This window comes from Notolepis coatsorum (assembly GCF_963971535.1).
Source record: "Notolepis coatsorum genome assembly, chromosome: 9".
In the NCBI taxonomy this organism is placed as follows: Eukaryota; Metazoa; Chordata; class Actinopteri; order Aulopiformes; family Paralepididae; genus Notolepis; species Notolepis coatsorum.
In genome coordinates, this window is record NC_140173.1 from 18,350,269 (window position 1) to 18,356,994 (window position 6,726).

Here is a 6,726-nt window from a genome sequence, read left to right on the forward strand (position 1 = left end):
GATCAGAGCTGTGTGAGGAACATGTCACCTAGTCAAAGTCACATGACCATATGGCAGACCAGAGGAATACCCATATCAGATGATCATTTCATGCAATACATTTACTTTGTTTTGGTAAATTTGCCATGATCTGGCCTTAGGGATACATTGCTACCGAGGGCAGATCTCAAAATGTGAAGTTAATGTTCTTTACTAGTCTTGCGACTTAACACCTAACAAAGTTGTCATTTAGCAGTGGTGGATTATTTGGCCATCAAGGGAAATAAGTGCACTAATCTGGTTCAAAAGCAAATCCCCCACGTTATGAATCATACAACTAGCACATGATTTGACATTAGGTTCCCATGGACTGGATTCCTTTTGTGAAAAAGCACCATCTTCCACACAAGCCGAGTATATCACACTTCACTTGTCAAATTTCCTAATAAAAATCATTTGAGACCTTGCATTTCAGTCATTCGTGTCAAGAATCAGTGAATTGAAGAGCAGATAATCAATCACTAGTTTACACCAAGATTAGGCAAAAGGAACTTTATTATTACATGTAAAAAATTATAATAATTCTGGTAGCTGTAGTGGAACTCTTTTGAACTACTCATCAACAGACAAGAGAAGAGCCAGCAAAAAGGTGACAAAACATAAGGACAGACGATGGAAACACACAGCTTGGTAGAGGCACCATTACACCCAATTTAAGCTTCCTCCTCCTCTCCCTCCTCGAACTCTCCCTCCTCCTCGGCGGTGGCGTCCTGGTACTGCTGGTACTCCGACACCAGGTCGTTCATGTTGCTCTCCGCCTCAGTGAACTCCATCTCATCCATGCCCTCTCCGGTGTACCAATGGAGGAAGGCCTTGCACCGGAACATGGCAGTGAACTGCTCAGAGATGCGCTTGAACAGCTCCTGGATGGCCGTGCTGTTGCCGATGAAGGTGGCCGCCATCTTGAGGCCGCGGGGAGGGATGTCGCAGACGGCGGTCTTCACGTTGTTGGGGATCCACTCAACGAAGTAGCTGCTGTTCTTATTCTGTACATTCAGCATCTGCTCGTCGACCTCCTTCATGGACATGCGGCCGCGGAAAATGGCCGCCACGGTGAGGTAGCGTCCGTGACGGGGGTCGCAGGCGGTCATCATGTTCTTGGCGTCGAACATCTGCTGGGTGAGCTCTGGGACAGTCAGGGATCTGTACTGCTGGCTGCCCCTGGCGGTGAGCGGTGCGAACCCGGGCATGAAGAAGTGGAGGCGGGGGAACGGGACCATGTTGACGGCCAGCTTGCGCAGGTCGGCGTTGAGCTGTCCGGGGAACCTGAGGCAGGTGGTGACGCCGCTCATGGTGGCCGACACCAGGTGGTTGAGGTCACCGTATGAGGGGGTTGTAAGTTTGAGGGTGCGGAAGCAAATGTCGTACAAGGCCTCGTTGTCAATGCAGAAGGTTTCGTCTGTGTTTTCTACGAGCTGGTGGACCGACAGCGTAGCATTGTAAGGCTCGACGACTGTGTCCGACACTTGGGCGACAGCACCACGCTGAACGTGTTCATGATGCGGTCTGGATATTCTTCACGGATCTTGCTGATGAGCAGGGTGCCCATGCCGGAGCCTGTGCCGCCGCCCAGGGAGTGCGTGAGCTGGAAGCCCTGCAGGCAGTCGCAGCCCTCCGCCTCCTTCCTCACCACGTCCATCACAGAGTCCACCAGCTCCGCTCCTTCCGTGTAGTGGCCCTTCGCCCAGTTGTTACCGGCACCGCTCTGACCTGCAAACAACACCAACACATCAGCACTAATCTCACAGGACCAGTGGTGGAACATAGTTTATTTGCATTTACCAAGTAAAAAAAAAGTAGAAATACCCAGATGAAAACCTCAGGTCTTAAAATTCACAATTCTACCTTGGTAAGAGAAAGAAAGTGATATTGAATAATCTTCGTTTTACGTCCATATTTTCCCACTACAGTGAAGTTGGACCGACAATGAATCCACGCCACTGGAGTCATTATTTTGGTTTGTAGCTAGTTTTATACCTCGGATGCCCTTCCTTAAAGGGAACCCCATTGTCGGTGAGGACCTAGCCATTGCGTATTCCTACACCCAAGGCAGTGCGGTTTTCTTTCAGGGTTCTCCCCTTAGCCTTTGCGTATCCCTATGCACACACACACAAGGCAGTGCGGCCCCTGTATCCCTAGGTAGGGAGGCTAGAGAGGGTACCAACACTTGCCCAAGGTGGACTAGTGGAGGGAAGGAGTTGTCTTAATTCTCCATTCTAGTTCGGCTTCAGCTAGAACTAGCCACTGAATATAAAGTATTTCTTTATTAAGTATAAAAATGTAATGTGTATATATTCTACTTTTTATGTGTGGTCCAGTTATGGTTGCTCCCATCAATGTCCTCCTGAAGTTTGACAAGACTTAAAATGTGAATCAGCTTAATCTACCCATGACACGTCTCGCATGAACAATTATATTTCTTCAAAGTAACTGATAAATATTTCCATTAAAATGTACAGTAGAAGTACAAAGTTCCCTAAAATTTACCTTGGTACAGTGCTTTTGAGTAAACACACTTTACACCGTTGCACAGGACATGTGGCAACATTAAATGTAACATGTCTGGCTGTGTGACGTCAACTTGTCAGCATGAACAGTACCAGGATAGCTTAGCACAATAGCTTAGAGTGACATTGCTTTTGGGATTTGGCACAAACTCATTTATTATTTACAAATTATACAATAAGGACTATGGCCATACAGCATTATTAAATATACACAACTATATTAAAACGACTAGCCACATAGTTACTAGGGAAACTACTATAACAAGTTGACCCTTGATGCCATAGATATCTATATGTTCTATTATGTTCTTGATGCTGCAGTCAGTTGGAACAGGAAGTGAAGAAGTCACTGACTGGTTAAATCAAATTAAACCTGTAGCTACATCAGGCACAAACAATAGAGCGCCACTTAGTGGCCAAACATGGCACTGCAACTAAATAACACAAATACAATCACATTGTGCCTGTCACACAATCTATGACAATTTCATTACCTACCGAACACAAAGTTGTCTGGTCTGAAGATCTGGCCGAAGGGTCCGGATCTCACTGAGTCCGTAGTCCCTGGCTCTAGGTCGACAAGCACAGCACGGGGCACGTATTTACCACCTAGGGGAAAGAGAGGGGAGAGCAAGTCAGAAAAACACAACAGCAATTGAACTCGGCTAAATGGAATGTCATAATCATCCAATTAGGAATTCCCAAAATGAAAAGTTACCCGATGCTTCATTGTAGTAGACATTGATCCTCTCCAACTGCAGGTGACTGTCTCCGCAGTATGTGCCCGTTGGGTCAATGCCGTGTTCATCACTAATAACCTCCCAGAACTGAAAGAGATAAGTCATTGAATTAGGTAAGCATTAACCCTTTCACTGCCGCACTACCAAACGGTTAACCCTTTCACTGCGACAATTCACAGAAGGTTAAGCAATAATATAGGAGCAATAACAAAACGTATTATTCTTCCAAGCCCAATTGATTGAAAATTGTATTAACAGATTTCAGAATGTACACAGCACAATACAGTTATTAAGGGGATGCAGACCAGAGAAAGACTTTTAAACACAGAATATTTACTAACCTTGGCTCCAATCTGGTTTCCACACTGACCGGCTTGGAGATGGACAATTTCCCTCATTTTGTCTGGAGGTAGAAGAACAAGTCTTATTATATCACAACAAGGAAGGGAAGACGAGTTGAGAATGCGCGAAACAGAGGAACTCCCCGTTTATATGTGACAACTGAACCCGCCCTCTGAAGGCCGGGCCACACGATACCGCATGGCCATTGGCTAATGGTCACGAAACTCGTTGATGGACACAATTTAGAGAATATCTAGACAGCGCCTCTATAACAGACGGTCCTGCACAGTAGCGCAGCGACCGGAACAGGAAGTTGAGACGCTACTTGTAAATACACCTGCAGTCGTCCGAGACTTATTTGTATATTGTTTTCTTCTTTATTAAACTGGATGGAACAAATGGAATATCGTTCTTATTTATATACAAATATCTGGATGTAGTCCAACGGATATGATCAGTGGACTGTGGATCAGAGGAGGACGACAAGGTGCGCAAACAGACCGGAGAAAGTCGGATAGTCGACGGAGCCGTCGGCAAACAACACAGCACCTTGTCGACTTAAAGGACCAGGACAATTGGTCGACAAACGTCGACAATTGGTATGGATTTTTTTTTTGCTTTCATTGGATTATAGTGGACTTTTATTATTAGTTCCAACGGAAGATGCCAAAAGGGATTATTTTTTTGGAGCTACAGCTGTAGTCTGAAGTAATTTTTATACATTGGAAGCAAGCTATTAATTATTCATCCAAATAACTGACAATGGTGCTTATAAATGCAGAGTGCCCTATTGAGGATTGTGACTATGTAGCTGAGCATGTAGCGGCGGCCGTGGTGGCGGCCATGTTAAGTGTACACGCCACTATACATGTCGCAGGCGCAGCCCCCTGGGCGCCAGGCGCAAATGCTAAAATGGAGAAGCTAAAGCGTCCCTCCATAGCACTGGCCGGAACGGGCGAGGCCTGGTCATACTTCGTAACCCGCTGGGGTGAGTATAAAACAGGCACCAAGCTGGTCGGGCCCGACATAGTTTCACAGCTACTGGAGTGCTGCGAGGAGGATCTGAGGAAGGACCTCACACGCGCGGCAGGCAGGAGCCTAGCGGGCAACGACGAGGAGGACGTCCTCGCTGCCATGAAGGCACTCGCCGTTCGCGCAGAGAACACCATGGTAGCTCGGGCAGCCCTGTCTAACATGCGGCAGGGTTATGAAGAGCCCATCCGGTCGTTCCACGCCCGCATCAAGGGGCAGGCGGACACGTGCAAGTACCAGATGAAATGCACTAGGACAGGGTGCGACCAAGTCAACGACTTCACGGAAGAGATCCTACATGACGTGATTGCCCGTGGCATTGCAGATTCGGAAATACAGCTCGACCTGCTCGGTGAGAAGAACCAGAACATGCCACTAAAGGACATGATCGAGTATATCGAGGCTAAGGAGTCTGGAAAGCGCTCTGCATCGCGCCTGCTTGACCCTCAGAGCGCGGACACGGTCAGCAGTTTGTACAGGCGGGTGAGACAACAGGACACCCGCGCCAGAGGAGGAGCCAGGCTAGAGAAACCAAAGGCCAAGCCCGAAGGGGTATGCATCCACTGCGGCGAGGTGGGCCACGGCAAAACACCCCAGTGGCAAGCCAGACGTGCCGAGTGCCCAGCATACGGTAAAAAGTGTCGGAAGTGTGGCCGCCAGAATCACCTCGAGAGGGCCTGGACGTGTGACGAGCAGACAGCAGCATTCGTTGAGCTATGCACAATCAGCACAGATGGCGAGTTACGCACGCTTCCCCTCGCTCACCACCTGTACGATGATATGTGCGACAAGTGGATGAAGCATGCGTCCAGCCCGCAGCCATACGTCAACCTCACTCTCACCACCGAGCACGAGGATTACAAGGCTCTGGGTTTTGACCTCCTAAAACGCACCCGTGCAGTATCCCTGCCTGCTATGGCCGATACGGGATGCCAAAGCTGCCTGATCGGCATTAAAGTCGCTCAACAAATGGGCCTAAGCACAGAGGACCTCATCCCCGTATCCATGACCATGAAAGCTGCGAACAATAAGGGAATTCGGATCCTCGGAGCTGCGGTAGTCAGATTCGCCGGCAACAGTGGTGACGCTCGAAGGTTGGAGACACGCCAAATCGCGTATGTGACGGACACCTCAGACCGCATATTTCTCTCCCGCGCAGCCTGCGTGGACCTGGGAATGATCTCCGCCCAGTTCCCAACACTCGGGGAGGTGAATCTGGCGACATCAGAAGTATGTGACTGCCCGCGGCGTGCGGAACCGCCGACCAGGCCAACCACACTCCCCATGTTGGCGATTGAGGCTAACAGGAAGGCGTTACGGAGACACTTGTTAGAACTGTACGCTCAGAGCACATTTAACACATGCCCCCACCAGACATTACCGAAAATGACCGGCCCACCACTCCGCCTCATGCTTAATGAGGATGCGACACCGGTTGCCTGTCACACCCCCATCCCCGTGGCCCTACACTGGCAAGAGGAGGTAAAGGCAGGCCTCGACCAGGACGTCCGCCTCGGCGTGTTGGAGGAAGTACCAATCGGTACACCGGTGACGTGGTGTCATCGCATGGTGATCTGCGTGAAGAAGACAGGCAAACCGCGACGCACTGTCGACTTCCAGGCCCTGAACAAGTATGCACTCCGCGAGACCCACCACACCCAATCTCCATTCCACCAAGCGAGATGTGTGCCTAACGGGAAACTCAAGACTGTGTTCGATGCCTGGAATGGTTACCACAGCGTCCCATTACACAAGGACGATCGCCACAAGACGACGTTCATAACCCCATGGGGCCGCTACCGGTACCTGTCGGCCCCGCAGGGGTACATGGCATCGGGGGACGGTTACTTGCGACGGTATGACGAGGTTGTCGCGGACATAGGCAACAAAACTAAGTGCATAGACGACACGCTACTATGGTCAGATACGATTGAGGAGAGCTACTTCCAGGCGATCCAGTGGCTGGACATATGCGGCCGGAATGGAATAGTCCTCAACCCGGAGAAGTTCATTTTTAGCGCACCCACGGTGGACTTCGCTGGCTTTACAATCACCATGACTGATGT

The 6,726-nt window shown here is 49.5% G+C and overlaps 1 pseudogene across 1 annotated transcript; it reads right to left on the minus strand.

Annotated features, from left to right (window-relative positions):
- Nucleotides 1–692: 692 nt before the first annotated feature.
- On the minus strand, nt 693–3,684 carry LOC311234856 (tubulin beta-4 chain-like; annotated as a pseudogene). The gene is made up of 4 exons: nt 3,628–3,684; nt 3,265–3,373; nt 3,045–3,155; nt 693–1,749 (listed from the first exon to the last, which is right to left on the minus strand). The product of its transcript is annotated as a tubulin beta-4 chain-like (transcript).
- Nucleotides 3,685–6,726: the final 3,042 nt, after the last annotated feature.